Below are 16,784 nucleotides of genomic sequence, written 5' to 3' on the forward strand. Positions count from 1 at the left end.
TAGTTATCGTGTTTTCCGCCCGCGCCAACACATGTACGTACAAGTACGAGCGAAATGCACGACAACTGAATAACACCCGTTAGATGTCATTCTGATATCAGTGTACTTTCGAATTGGCCTGTGTGTCTAGAGCAATGTAGTTGCGAAATTGATATTGGAGTAGGTTGCGAGTGTAGCGTACCGTCTGTGAAAGCTGCCCCGTCACGCTTTTTGACGCGCCAATGTTTCACCGCGACTACAATCCATTCCTTTTATTCTCAAATAAACCTTTTGTTCTACAACCCTTCACTTTTGAGATTGGATTTATACATTTCCTTACGCTGCGGTGTTATCGGATTTATTTCTCAGAACAGCATAATAGCATAGACGCGTAAAGTAAGAAACTAAAGAGATATGATCGCCTCGCCTGTTGTCTGCCGAGGTAGTGTGAAGATAACAATCTGATACGGATAGCAAAGGAAATAAAAGAATATTCATTCAGAAATAATAACATAATCTAATGTCATTCTCAGTAAATATATCTTTTTAGTTTACACTGGTATATTATACCTATTTAGTTTATACTGGGGGCCAATTTTTGAATTTCGACCACTCGATTTCGTTTATTTCATTAAATAATATCTCCACTACTAAGCATTTAAATTCTACTAATAGAATTGAAATCGAGTGGTCAATACCAATGGATTCCAAATTTCGATCGCTCGTATTTCAAAAATAAGCATTTCGACGTTTTCCACCGATTTTCGAGTGACGAAATCGAGCGATCGAAATTCAAAACTCGGCCCCCTGGTATTAAACATCCTTTCTAAGACTCGAGATAAATGAAACTTGAAACCTTCCATTGTTGCCCTGAATGGTATCTTAATGTGTAATTGAAACACATGTATAACTGTATTGTAGACCACTTAGATAAACTTCTGGTATGTTATTTTCTTAGCGATGCAAATTACCTATTACATAAGATATATGTAATTAGTTAAGAATAGCATTTTAAGATTATATTAAGTTACAGGTTATTTTTATTTTTAACGCTGAACCCTGTATGAAAGAGCGAATACCTCCTAACACAAGTTTTTAACTTAAAAGGAGGATTCAGCACATATATTTGTAAACGTGTGTTAAAAATAAATAATTTTGAATTTTTTGAAATTTTTGAAAACATTTTTTTGACATGTAACCACATTACACGTATGTATTTACAAATACATAGCTAAGAAATATTTTTTTGTTATATTAATTGGATAAATCAATTATTTTACGTCACCTACGCTACGCGAGGAGAAAATCTCACTTCCTGGCCAAAGCAAGACGTAAAACTTTAGACAAACCACGGGCGGTAATTCATAAAACCCCAGATCACATATTGATCACACAAACACCTGCGATCTGGAGCATTCACGAATTTACCTCCCTAGGTATGTAATGTACTATTATAGTATTATTCTATCCCGTTGTCCAGAGGACAATGGTGGCACGGTTTGTTATAGAGGAAATATTGTAGGTATCACGTTCAACTAACATGCTTAGTATTTAAAAGCTTATAAAGGACATAAAATGCATATGTGATAAATTTAACATATTCACTACCAGCAAGAGCTACGCGCTACAAGCGTAGTGAATAACACGTATTTTCCGCTTTATTGCGACAAGCGCCATCGAATACAGGACCCGCATAGCGGTTTGCTAGCAGTAAATGTGTTAAATACCTTAAACTCAGGGTGTAAGAGTTGTCCCGATGAACGTAAGTTGTCCCCTTGTTACGAGTCACAAAAAAAAGTTGATTTACTTACCTAATTCGTTCTTGGCTCGGACTCATTTTGCTTTTGATGGATTAATAGGAATATGGAGATAAAATGTATCCTCCTGGGCAAAGTTTTCATGGTAGGTTATAGATAACCTATATATATCTATATAAATTGCCATCCAATTAATAGCTATTACTAAGCACCAAGCCATGTCTGTGGCAATCTCAAGTAGGTATTAATCAAACATGATGCAATTATATTGTAGCCCAGCCCGGATTTGTATTAGCATTGCGTGAATTATTGCTGTCGTTTGTAATCAGATTGACATGTTGTCGTGTTGGTACATCCTAGGCGGTGACATTCAGCTGTCGTGACAAGCATATGACTTGGGTCATCATTAAGTAAGTTCACTTGTGGAATTTTACCTTAAAGATTTTTACAATGATTGGTCGTCTATCGCACAGTTCGTCGAGAACTTACTATGTATATGTATAAGGTACATTGTTGGTATTTAGGACCTTCTCAGTCCGACTGCCGGAAAGTGTGTGCGAGATAGGTACAAGTGTAAGACCATCCGGTCTCTTACTATTCAAACGACTTAGGCGGCTTAAGCTTTCTGTATTAACAAGCTTTTTTACACTTTAGTTATCGAATTCAAATACACAAATATTTCGTGAGATTATAGGTGAGTAAAACGAACTAGGTAGGTATATGAAATCGCGTTATAGCAATTCTACCATACTTCATTAACATACACCGATGATACGCGCGCACTGCACGCTCTTAATTGGAGAAACCTATCTACACAATGAAGCCATATTTTCAGCTACTAATTAGCGAAATGAATCACTTTCATTCGCAGGCGAGCAAAGCTCGTTCACGTCATTGTTTTTGCACAAGCCGAATCTCCAGGGCCGAACGGCTGTCGAGTAAGAAATGAATTATCGTTGGTTATTTACCGGAAGATGACATTTCTCGAATCGGCCCATTAATTCCTAATGGAGCGGCAAGGCAACATTTCATCTGTTTGGCTGAACACCAGGCCTTTGCCGCAGAGCTATTTTCGGTAGCGTATCCGAAAATGTATAACTACGAGTTAGTTCTAAATCGTTGGATGGCGGCAAAGTAAGTGGGATTTATGGAATACCGCTTTACCCTATATTTATGTGAGTGTTATCCAGAAAAGTAGAACACTGTTCTCTGCTCATGCCCGTAAAATTAAGCTCTATAATGATACAATTTTGTCAAACCTAAATATTGGCCTTATTGTGTAAGCTGATTTGAGAAACACATTTTTAAAAGCGAAGCGTCTCAATTGAGTTGTCGTTACTTAGCAAACAGGCACTGTGCTCTTCTGCCTCTTCGTAATAAAATCAAGATATTTGCATCACTTTACTTGCTTGAAAATGTTGCGTTATTTGGAGTGAAATTCATGAAAACGAAGTACTTTATCATAAGTTCATTAAGACGGTGTCTCGACGACGTCCCGCTTTTCTCGAAATACTGAACTTTTAGACTTAACAACGTGCAAGGTAGCAAATGTTTTATACTTTTTGTGAGCAAAGCATCTCCTGACGAAACGAAAATAGAATACTTAAAGACTTAGTAGTGCTTTACAGCCCCAGTGCTGTGGTGGGAAAAATTTAAAATTGAGTCGTAAATTAGTCGTGACTGCTTCGTCGTGTGCAATTTTGCAATATTTCATAATGCAAATGAAAACTAATAGCGTGCCATGTTTCAGTTGTTGGCAAAGTTATTACTTCTCGTACCTACAAACTATTTTCATTAGCGCATATAGAGCAGATCAGTACGCAAATGAGGTAAAAAAAATAGTACTTTCAATTACTTAATTACGTAAATTAACTAGTGAGAGGTAATACATAAAATTTGGGCGTTTTCTAAAATAAATATTGAAAACCCGATTCTTCCAGATCCTGGTGTTTTTGGGTTCTTTCAACTCAGAATCACTAGCATATTCAATCCTGATGATAAAAAAAATTAACCCAAAATTTTGTATGAAAATTGTACATTCCACTACGTCACGTTACATACAAGTGAAAAATTTTCTCATACTAAAAACGTGACGTAATGGAATGGACATTTTGAGACATCTTTTTTTAATGGTAGGATGGAGAGTGCTGTCGATTCTGAGTAGAATAAGCCCAAGAATGTCCAGATTTGAAAGAATCGGGTTTTCGATATTTATTTTAGAAAAAGCCCATTCAATATGTTCACTTATTATTATGAATACCTAATGTATAAATAGTTTCTTAATAGAACTAAAGTGACAGTAATAAAAGAAAGTTTCTTGCTCCAAATGCAGGGTGAAATTACCTACTGAGATTAATGTCTTTTGAAAAGTTTCAAAAACATCTTAAGAGATACGCTGAAGTTTTAAATTTTTCTGCAAGGTGCAATGAATCTAAAGAGAAGGCGTTATTAGAAACTTCTCGAAGCGTGATTATTTGAGTCGGTTTGTGCTTGAAAATATTATAGCTCACAGACACATACAGATATTTTACACAACTATTTCATGTAATATATAATATTGTAAGCGTGTTCCAGGTAATTTAAGAATCTGTATAATAAAGGTAAATAGTCGATATGACAATATTAAAGTAGGTAAAGACGTTTTCTCAAAAATGGACGGCAAAGTCGACGTTGTCGATAAAAAAATTGGTCTGGAAGTGCGTAGTTTATGGTCAGTCAAAAAATTAAAAAGTTAAAAATACAGCAGTCTCCATTTCGGGACTGCAATGTTGCATACAAATTTCATTATTTGTCGTATTCCAAGCTTTTTAAAACTTGAAATGGCCATATCAAATGAAGGCATAGGTCCATTAAACAGCCAAACAGATGATCAGTACTTATTATTATAATGTTGGTATAACCGCGACTATTTAGGTGTCTCAAAGAGGTTGGCGTATTTTCAACAGAAAAATACACTTTTTTAATGGTTTTACTTTTTTCTGTGAAAATTAGAACGTTGCTTCTGTAAAATAGTTAAAATAGTTCTGTAAAATATTTACATTTCTTGCACCATTTTTGAGAAAAACTATATATGTATTACTCGGCTGGAAGGCTACTTGCTGGCTTTGGATTCAATTAAACGGACTCCCTAGGTCGTCCGTTTAAAACGAATCCTCAGCCAGCAAGTAGCTACTTCCGAGCCTCGACAATAATGTACCTACTATTAAATTTGCTGCTATGAAAGAAGTCACTCAGGGTGTCTTATTTCTTGGAATTGGAGAGTTTGTTGTCGACTGAGACGCATAATCACAATAAAGTTTGTCAAAAACGACAAATTCTTTATTTAAAAAAATGTAATTCACTTAAAGCAGGTTACAATCTAATTTTCTACTTAAACCGATACCAGGCTCCACGATGTAAAATTGTATTATTTTGTGCTGCAAATTGAATTTTACGTTCAGCGAAAACGTGATCAAAATATGCGACTCGTTTATGTATTTATATTTACTAGTTTTTTTATTATTCGGAGAATCATTTAAAACCCCCTGGGGTTAGGCTAAATAACAATCGTTCATAGAAAACGCCAATCAAAACTATAATAAGTTGGGTATGGAATCACATAGCTCTTCGTTCGCGGTACATTTTTACTTTTCGGTTGTTCTAAATTAACATTATGTAATACAAACAGTCGGTTCTGGAACTCGCCGGCCGCTCGCTTCGCTTGATTGGCTTCGCGCGCTGTTTCGTCGCCGCCGTCAACAAAAGACGCTTCTCTTCTCCTCGCTTAGTTCGTCATCGCACCTATCTTCTGATATATTTTTATATCTGTAATACACACTGGGTCAAAATTAGAGGTACATAATAATATAATATAAATAGAACACAAATATTCTTAACCCCATAAAGTAGCTTTTCCACTCCGTTTTTTCCATTTTCCTTAATGGCTAGTTGACTAGCAACGCCGGGTTTTAATTAAACTTCGTTATTATCAGTGCGCAGATAAGGAAAACACTGCTGCTGAAGCCGGTTAATTTATGCTCATTAATCGGGCGTCGTGATTGTAAATACTGATAATGAAACTTTTGCAATTGACTTCGCAATTTCTCGGAAAGTTGCGACGAAGAATAGTGCTGCTGTTTAGGGAGGATTTAGGTATTTTAGAAATATACCTATACCTAAAGCTTTATGTGTCATAAAGTTTATCACAATCTCGTTTTGATCTAAATTTGTATGTTAGTTAGGCACTTTATAAATAACAAATTGAGACTGTTAGATTGGATTTAAATATCATTTTACTTTACGTGCACTTCAGCGGATCAAAAATGATACAATAATACCTATCTACTAAGATACAGAAAATAATAATACATTACAACGGTTCATACCTTTTTATTTCTTTGTACTAACTAGAATGGAATAGTCAGATACATATGTATCAATTGAATTATGGTTAATAAAACTAAGTAAAACCTCCAAAAGAACAATTATGTTGCTCGGAACATTTAGCAAAGTAACAAAGAGGTTATAAAAACGCCCATAGAAGCCGGGTTCAGCCAAGGATCTAATTACAGGGACGCTCGCCAAGACGGTCTTAGTGCTACGAAAATTATGACTGTAATTTTTCACTCAAAACTTCTATGGCGCGAGTTCGAAAGGAGCACGAGGGGGGAACGTTGAAGGAGATTTACGTTGAACAAACATTATTATAAACAACGCCCATCACCGTTACTTTTCATTATTTTAAACGGATCCGTTCACTTTTTATGAACGTGTTAACGTGGTTTACTGCCCTTTTTATTGTCGGAACCGTCTGAATTTTCTAGCACCCCGGTTTTCATTTTGCTAGAAATAGCGTTAATGGATTACAGAGTTACAAGTTGGCATAATCATAACTCTTAGGAAAATGGAAATTCATTTGTTTTCGGTTTTGATGCACCTAATTGATATAAAATGGTAGGTACCTTGTGTAAGTTAGCAAAGGATGTGTAAGATTATTATTTTTTGTTAGAAATTAGGGGAATGTATATAATAATTAGATAGTTTAACTATAGATGGAAATGTAGTTTAACATCTGACTCAATTAGGCTAACCGATTCAGATGATTGCTTTGAAATCAAATTGGACCTGCTATATCATGTTAGAGTAAACAATTAATATTACGTTATGAAAATATTGAACAAATATGTCTAGCACTTGAGTAGCGCGCTCCGAGTAGCTTCAATATTGGTTAATAATAACATTACGGTGCTTGCCAAATATTTACCTTATATCAAGTACCCAATTATCTTTCATTATGTAACGAAGTGCGCGACTGCTTTTGTTATGTAAGTAATATGGATTTGTACGATTAGACAAGCGCAAGTATTTCACCAACCGCCTTATTAACGTCTATCAAATTATATACATTATTGCGTATTTAGAAGTACCTCCTTTATAATAATATCAGTACTATTAAATTGTACAACGGGACTTAATCGCGTATTTAAGTTTTAAGATTTACCTCCGACGTTCAAGCGCGCAAAACGTTCAAGCGGATAAACAAGAACAAGTGCGGGTAGTTCGAAAAACTCGCGCGGTTAGAAGATGCTGATGTCAACTTAAGCCAGTCTTCTCCGAGACCACGGGGACAACGTCGTCCCCGAAACGTCGGAGGTAAATCTTAAAACTTAGATACGCGATTAAGTCCCGTTGTACAATTTAATAATGTGTAAAAATCGTGAAAGTTTAAATCAGTGTAATATCAGTACTATTTTATAGTATCGAATCGAGTCAGCAAATAAATGATACATAATCTGTATTTACAATTTATACGTATTTATTAAAACAGACAAATTAAATTATTAGTGATGTATTGCAGCGTTGGCAATATTTGGTAACCGTAGGGAGTCGTTAATTAGTAACGTTTTTGATTAGTTTTATACAGCGGCCGCGATAACGTAAAAATAATTAATAAATAATAATAATTATGTATTTCGTTCACTCAAATATGCTTTATGGCATTGTTTGCGTCTTTAGTTTTTATTTTAGTGATTTTTCTTAATAAACAAGACAGTTATCTACTCATACTCATGTATCCCAGTCAGATTCTTTACACACATGTGTAAATGTGTGTGAAGAATCACTGGGATTTTTGCTCCAATAATGAGGCATAGCTCTTGTTTGTTAATTAAAAACAATATTTTTTTATGGATTTCCTTACACAACAGGTACTATCAGGGACAACGACGTATGAGGTGGTGGGTGTTTATTTAGATAATGAATGAAGTACCTAAACAACAAAAACTTTTTAGAAAAAAAAGAAAACCGATTTAAAAAAATATTAAATAAAATATATTCCTATTTAAATAAGTATTCGTACATGCGTGTATGTCGTATATCAGTTGTTATGATATGTTTGAAGTCGCTACAAGCTAAATTTTAAACACAGCGCGGAATCTGCAGACTTGTTTTTGAAGCGTCTTTTTACAAACGCCTTATGTATAGGTATTCCTAATTTACGTTTTCTTTGAAGCCACAGCTGTAAAGTGTCAAGTAGGTAAGGTATGTTGGGATAATACCGGATGCGGGGTAAGACCGTAGGAAATTACTTTCCGCCAAAGTAGGCTTTATTTCTTAATTTCGACAACAAGGTGCAAGACACCATTTCATTGCGCCTCGGCTGCCAGTGTCCCCCCCCACGCTCAGTGATGTCGAACATGTGCTACGCGCCATTAAAGAGACCGAGGTAATTTGGTAATTTTTGTGGCCTGGCGTATTGTGATAAAATTGTGGTTATTTTTGTGATTCAGTTGATGTAAAATTTAGTTTTAAAGGTTTATCTTTAAATCAATCCAATCAAAACAGGCCTAGGACTGCTGTAGACCGATTTCCGATCTTCGCCCTTTCAGGTAAAGATCGGAAAGCAACAATCCGAACTTTACCCATTTAAAATCCAGTAGTGATTGTCAGATTTGTATGACTGCAATAATTCTGTTTTTATTGTAATTATTTCGTTCCATTATTTTTATTCAAGGACAGTAATTCAAAAGGAAGAGATTTTAGCAGTGTATGGAGGTATTTAAGTAAGAATGTATTACTTAGGAAATTGTTTCTGTTGACATATCAAACTTTGAGAGCCACAGATTTACCAAATTTTCGCGTGTGGGTCAAGATCGGATGCAAAAATACAAAAAATTTAACATTTGATGAGAACTTTTAAGTTTCTAGTTATTCATGGCTGCAATTTATATACGTTGAAGGAGGTTAAACATCGGATGTATCCTTTTGGATACCTTATTATCTGAGCATTAGAAGTGGTTTTTTTTCGCCATCCGATCTTAACCCGTGATGACAAATTCATCATTACCCTAGAAAAAAAATTGTCTCATCTTTACTCTGGTACAAAACTGAAACCGTTGAATGTTGAAAGTTGCCAATATTCAGGCCTAAATATTATTAACGAATTGCACCACATTTCTAGAATATATCACTTACTGAGATCGAGAAAAAATTTTTTTTCGCGAGGTCTCTCAATTAGTCCCAAAATCGTCCGGTATTATCCCAACATACCTTGAATGAATGAATGAATGAATGAATGAATGAATGAATGAATGAATGAATGAATGTATGAATGAATGAATGAATGAATGAATGAATGAATGAATGAATGAATGAATGAATGTTTATGTTTGTTACCGTAAAACGGGGTGAGTAGGTCTCGCGGGGAGAGGTGGTTATGAATGGGATGGGAGAGAAGGTTTGAGAGGGAGGTGAGAAGGGATTTTAAGGCTACTGCTACAAAAATAATGTCTTCCAATTTAAAATGGAGCTATAGTAATACGCATAATAAAAAAAATCGATCCAACAATCTTCCAAAATCACCTTTGTATGAAAACCCCTCTCACCCCAAATACGAGGCACTACGGGGTGAGGTGGATTTTCCTCTTTATCGTCAAAGTTATGAAATGGAACTACCCAAAATAAAATAAAAACTAAAATAAAAAGGTCCGGAACACTTATTGTATACACCATTCAGTTTTCATATGTAAAAATAAAATGTTATCGAGGTTTGAATTTCAGTTTTGACCCTACTCACCCCATTTTACGGTACTGAAGATTATTTTTAATTAAGTAGGTAGTAGTTATTTATGTATGAGTAGCGAGGTGACTTTCTAAATTCAATTAAGATTAAGCATTAAAAGGAAGTACATAACTTAAAATTATAGTTTTTTTTTGTAATTCGACATTTAGAGACTTTATATATCTCTATGTGCTTACCTAATACTTTAGTTTGATTTGATATTTGCGGCTTAGTTGTATTTTATAATTGCTGTATGTAAATTCCATGTTGACGTGTAAAAGTGCCCTTGTGGCCTATTTGCTGAATAAATGTTGATGTTGTTTGATGTAACCTACAAATCCTACAATACATGTAATAAAATAACAAACATACTGGAACACAAACTATAGAGGTAGGTAGATAATAAAATGGCCGAACCGTAGACGCCAAATACTGAGCAGAGCCAGTGTCACCAAACCTCACACTAACTAAAGTTCTTAATTAATTATCGGTCTCGTTCAAACTTAGGTAATTAATAGGAACGTGGTCCCCTCAGCTTAGATAACCCTTTACGAAGTTCACGTATTAATCCGGCCAGGACACAATGAAAACTTTCGCTTCAACAAAAGTTGGATACTTGTCGATGGCTAGACCTCTTGTGAAATGCCAATAAATTGTAAAGTAGTACTTTAATGCCTGAATCACACCTAATGAGTACAGTGGCAAAACAACAACATGACACTGGGCCGAGATTTTGTGGCGAGTCAGTTTGTAAGCCGTAACGCGGATCCATGTTAGTAGGTATTGAACTCTAATTAAAAATTAATTAGAATTCAATATTTACTGCACGGATCCACGTTCAGCATACGAGGGATTAATATTGATACCGTTGGTTACGAGCTAGTGTGGTGAAATAGTAGTTTAAATGGTACTAGGTACATAATGAAAACCATCAAAATACGAGTGTGGGTAATATGATCACACGAGTGTTTTAATGCCTAATTATGTACTGTTACATACACTGCTTTATCTACACACATATTATATCTATCTATCTCTATTCTATATATGTTCAAAAACTGCATGTTCCGAATGGCATTGCGGCGTTGGTCTGTCACGAATATCGGGTAGCGTCTCCGAAATATCGCCATCTCATTATACACTGGAATAAAGGTCAAATCAAATTCCTTTGTTTTTCAGAAATGTTCGAAATTTGCATGTCATTATATAAAACAATTTATCTTTATTCTGGGCGTAGCATCATACAGAGTTTATATATACTTACATATAATTATGATATAAATTATATTGAAAACCTAATACAAGCACATCAAATAAAATTACCCTAAATAACACCATGAAACGACATTTTGAAAACAGTCGAAACGCCTTTAGTACCTAATCACGTCAGGTACATTACGGTTCAACACGACCAGCGGAGTGGGCCCAATTAGTCATGCTTTGAAAATCGAGGTTATTTCAGAGTCGACCCTATAAATTACCTCGAGCCTACCGTCGAGTCGACAGAATATCAGCTGTCCCTTATTTTGACGTAAAGTGTGAGTGCGATACAAACGGTACGATTGGAGTTTTTATAGCAGTGTGTTCGATCTGCTGTATCGTGACGGGGCGTGAAACCCGACAAGGAACACGCGAGTAAGCGCTCGGTTTGTGCCACTTCCCGACCACGAAAATCGACGTAACTTTCTAATTAAGACATTATGCGCTTAAATTTGTCGGTTACATTTAGTGTCGTCATCGTATTGAAAAATAAACCTCAAAACAGTATGACATTCGTTCATATTCTTTATAGGTAGTTCCACTTCACCAAATCAAAAGAAAACGAATAATACATACATATAAATAAAAATTAAAAGTAATATCAATCCTTCGCACAATAAATATCGTATATGTGATAGATACGGTCGCTTATGTAGCCACAAGTTAGACGCAAAATTGTAGCAATTAAAATACAGGCTTCCGTGACTTGCAAAAAGTGTTCGGCACTTGATATTGCGGATGTCTGGGGTCGCCATGACAACTCGATCGATTGGTGACTTGCTCATTCACCATCTTTGGTCTTCGCTTGTTTGCGCACCCCTCAGTTATTGTTTTCATGTACGCAAATGGGTGTTTTGAGCAAACATTCGATCAAAAGCGTTGCCGGTTTTCGGTTAATGATTCGTTGATGACTCTGCGTTTATCAATTTCGCTTTTTATATTTGTAACATGTTATTAGTAAACGCAATGCTTTTAAGTAAGTAGATATTTATTTAAAATACACGTGTTTGATTGTACATAAACCAAAGTTTTAATAACGCAGAGCATATACAAATTGAAATTAAAAGTTGTCGTTTCTGTTTTCGAAGTTAACAGACGCATGCCCCGAAGTCCGAACATAGCGATTGTTAAATGATTGGCTATCAAAATCTGTAGGTACATTTTTACCTCAATTCCTGTTTTTTGTTTTATTTTAAATTTTTATTTTTGTGAGTTTGTTTTGTTATAGGTATTAACTTTATTGTTATTGTTATTACACTGCAGATAAAACCTTAAATAACGTAATTTTAGTATTGGGTAAGTAGTGTTACATCTCAATAGTAAACATACATATTTAATCTCAAAAGTTTATCGCGAAATTAAATCTCGAGACCCGACGTCATCTCGCACCCCCGTAGTTCAATAAAGAGCGCGTCACTGTCCACCCGCGGCGACAGCTCGACACGTTAATAATATCGCGTCCAAACTACAACATAACAACTTAACTAGCCACGCTGATACAACCCTTGCAATTCTACTATTAAGGGTTGATCTAACTTTCTTAATAAGGTAGCACGGTCGTACTACCTGCGTTGCAAGTTAGACACTTTGACGGGCATCATAGCGCTGGGTACAACAGAACTGGTACAAGTAAGTTGGAAACCAGCGTGAAGTGATAGGGGTAACTATCTAGTATGATCGTTCCTTGTTTGTCTTGCGAATATACGTGAAATAATCCTTTGACAGGAATTAGGTGATATTAACAGTTGCGAGAATAAATAAGTACCTACCATAATGTTGTTAGTTCAGTTTTTTAGAATATATACACAATAAAAAAAGATAGCAACTGAAATGAGTGTCAATAAAGAGTTTATTTACACACATATCATAAATTCCTCTTCCATAGAAAACATAGACATCACAAATGATCAGCCAAATCGTATGAAAAAGGCAATTTTTATCGTTATTTCAGGATTGATCCCATAAAAAAAGTAGGGGAGGTAGGGGACCATTGGGTAGTCGTCGGCACGCTGTACCTATTGCCACGTGGTGGGAGACACGCCGTATAAAATTCCTCGTTTTGGTCCATTATACCAAACTATTAGGTAGCAAGAAAACATAAACATATATTCACCACACATTGCTACGTAGGTCCACACATTACAAATGCTACGTGTTATTAAGGAACTTCGATTCTCGGCGGCAATACTCAACGAGGGTCGAGTTTACTGCTTATCTTCTTAAAATAAAAAAGTAGGCTTATTATTTAGTTAGGTATTTAAGGTATTTACTAGTTCTATTTCTTAATCACTCTTTCTTTCTCATAAATCTCGTCTGCTTCCTCTACTGTGACTTCGGTCTTGAGATCTGTTATTTGTACACGTAACCGGATTTTGTTTAGATAGGCATAACAAAATAAGTATATTTAAAACGGACCACTTACATTTACTTTAAAAAGTCTAATAATTGATATTAGAAACTTTCCTTACGACTTTTTTATTTGTTTCAGAGATTGTATAATTTTACGGTTTAGACTAGACTTGTTTTAAGTCACTCGCGCGACATGTTTCGGAGAGCCTAGGTCTCCTTTCTCAAGCACTAACAGTGCGAGCAGCGTTTACGACGGCCGTGTATCGCGTAATGCGGCACGGGGCCGGGGGGAGGTCTTCCGCTGTCATTGTAGGCGGGCATAGTGGTGTGTTTGGGCTTTGGTCACCTAACACTTGTAGCGAAAATTATTCAATGTTAGTATGTCTCACAATAGTTTAAATTCGATTGTTTCCGAGATGATAAAATATGCACACTAGGGCTTCCAAATACCGGACTTATCACAATACCGGTATTAATACCGAAACTGTCTTCATCAATACCGGGATCCCGGGATCCCGGTATTGGATATGAATCGCTTAAAAATATATAGTTTTATTAAAAAGGGGAATTAGAAAGGCTCACTGGAATACCAGATATGTCCTAAAAGCTATTACAACAATAAACAATCAATGCCGCCATCTGCAATAATTTTATTTCACACTCCAGGTTCCAGGCAATAATTTTATCCAATTTGTTGACTTTACCCAAACTTCACATCACCAATTTCCGTCAAAATTGGTTTGCCATTATTACAGTTATCCCTGCTCTTTTGTTTTATTTTTTGATAAAATTACAAGAACTAATTATGTTAATGTTAATGTCACTATCATCATATTCATATTCATGTACATATTCATCACTCACATAACTTCAGGATTCATCCACCATCAACCACCAAATATTTATCTGACGCATTAGGCAACGATCTTGTTTCAATAATAAAATGCGGGCTAGAGACCAGAGTTAGACCAAGTAAAGTCTGCAACGATTTTGATAGCATACGCAGTACGCAGTGCAAGTATTATTTGTGTACGTCATAATTTCATAGAAGTTTGACGTTTAATATAACACTTGCACTGCGCGTGCTAACAATATCGTTGCAGACTTTTCTTGGTCTAACTCTAGATGCATCTGACCTTTAGTAAGCTTTGATACAGCCGAATATAATGGATTTAAAGGGTTTATACTGCGCATTTCCCTCATTTTTTTAAATACCGGGATCCCGGTATTGCCTTTAAAAATACCGGTATTGAAAAATGTGTTTAAAACGACGGGATCCCGGGATCCCGAAATACCGGGATACCGGTATTGGAAGCCCTAATACACACACGCCAAAATGAACACTAACTTAATAGTTCGAATCTACAATTTATAGTATGATAATCATTGAAATCATGAGCCGTGCCGTTAAGCCGTCATGATGATAAATTATTATAATGGCTTAACGGCCTCCTAGCCTTCTCGGTAGAAAACGAACTGCTGGAGGTCCCGAGCTTTTATTTGTGTGATTATTTGTTCCTGAGTTGTGAATGTTTTCTATGTAAGTATATAAGTATTAATATATATATATGTATATTAAATATATATCATCAAAACTTGTGTACTAAGCCTAGGTCAATTTGCGTACTATTATGCAATATTCGTTTATTTATTTATAATGGTAATTATTATTTAAATCCGCTTTTTCTACTGTACTTTCACGTACTTCACGTTGTATAAAGACTCCACTTGAACGTCTCCACATATTTCTAGCATTCCAGAGAGCTCCTAAAATACGACGCCAGAAAAAAAGTATATCCCCTTAGCTTTAAAAATGATCCTTTTGTTTACGACGCAATGAATTTCAAATTTCAGACACCTGCCTGAAAAGGTGGGTGTCGCTTTTGTTCCCGGTAAATAATTCTCGGTACGGAGCCGCTTTTATCGAAGTAATTCGTTTAAAATGAAACAGGTTAGGTGAAATTGATAAACGCTGTAGAACTGACGGCCCCTCGGAAAATTTTAATATTGAATTTCCAATGTGGATTTCATTTGCATTTTTGCTTAAAATAGTGGACACTTATCGGAGTTAAAAAATGCTTTAATTTTTAGGGTTCCGTACCCAAAGGGTAAAAACGGGATCCTATTACTAAGACTCCGCTGTCCGTCTGTCACCAGGCTGTATCTCACGAACCGTGATAGCTAGACAGTTGAAAATTTCACAGATGATGTTGCCGCTGTTGCCGCTATAACAACAAATACTACTATAAATACTAAAAACAGAATAAAATAAAGATTTAAGTGGGGCTCCCATACATCAAACGTGATTTTTGACCGAAGTTAAGCAACGTCGGGCGGGGTCAGTACTTGGATGGGTGACCGTTTCTTTGCTTGTTTTTTTTTTGCTTGTTTTGCTCTATTTTTTGTTGATGGTACGGAACCCTCCGTGTGCGAGTCCGACTCGCACTTGGCCGGTTTTTTTTTAACTGCGCAACACAAAAAATATTGATAAAAAATGTGAAAAAACAACATTAACGTTAAAATGCATTTGACTACTGAGCACGCAAGCAACCATACGAATAAAAATAAAATAAAACATAAAAACGTATTTCCCACAATATATTAATGACATCGTAACAGTGGCAAATCGCTTTCCAGTTTAGTCGTTTGCTCGATAATCAAATATATAAATCACAATAAAACTCACAGCAGGGCGACGCCATTGCTTCTAATTTATTATTCTAACGTATCTAGCAAACCTGCGTTGGAAACAAAGTGTGAAATAACAGGGCGCATTGGACGTTAAGCTATTTAGAGAAGCGAAAGCAGCTGTACCTATGTTATAGGTATTATTTAGGTATGTTATAAGATTGTCCCTATCTTATTATAATGTGTTAAGAAGGTTAAGTAAAACTACGTCATGTAGACGACGTTACGCTTTAATGTCCATATCTAACACTTCATTATTATGATTCTGTTTGTGACTGTATCAGTGGTCAAGCAAGTAAAATTTTACGTTAGAGAAGGATAGTTTACTTTCGTTCAGAGCTAAAATGCAAACATAATGCATTCATATGCATTGAAAACGGGTGACCCGATTTCATTTCTCTTAAATATACAGTGTGTGGCCTACAACACGGGTGAAAAATTAAAACGTAGATTCTACTCCTCAAACAAGACAATGTTTGTTCAGCGACTTTTAAAAATAACTTGTGGTTTGTATTTTAAAACACTTTAAAATTTATTCGAACACGCAATGTATTACGAAATTGATTATGCCTGTACGGTGACAAGGCTGACGGGCAATGTCAATTAGACGGAATTTAAAGTACATTGAAAATATTATTTAGTTTGTTTGAAAAAGGGACAATTTTAAGACTACATCATTTAAAAAAGTTGTTGAACAAAAGTTTTATTGTTTG

At 35.5% G+C, this 16,784-nt stretch overlaps 1 protein-coding gene across 1 annotated transcript in view; it reads left to right on the plus strand.

Moving 5' to 3' along the window:
- The window catches only part of LOC134657985 (angiotensin-converting enzyme-like), a 143,384-nt gene extending 126,600 nt beyond the window's left edge, over positions 1-16,784 (plus strand). Inside the window, exon 12 of the transcript XR_010097670.1 lies at positions 16,773-16,784. The gene's annotated coding sequence lies outside the window, so the exon portion shown is untranslated. The remainder of the gene's footprint in view (positions 1-16,772) is intronic.

Source organism: Cydia amplana, chromosome 2 (genome assembly GCF_948474715.1).
Source record: "Cydia amplana chromosome 2, ilCydAmpl1.1, whole genome shotgun sequence".
NCBI lineage: Eukaryota > Metazoa > Arthropoda > Insecta > Lepidoptera > Tortricidae > Cydia > Cydia amplana.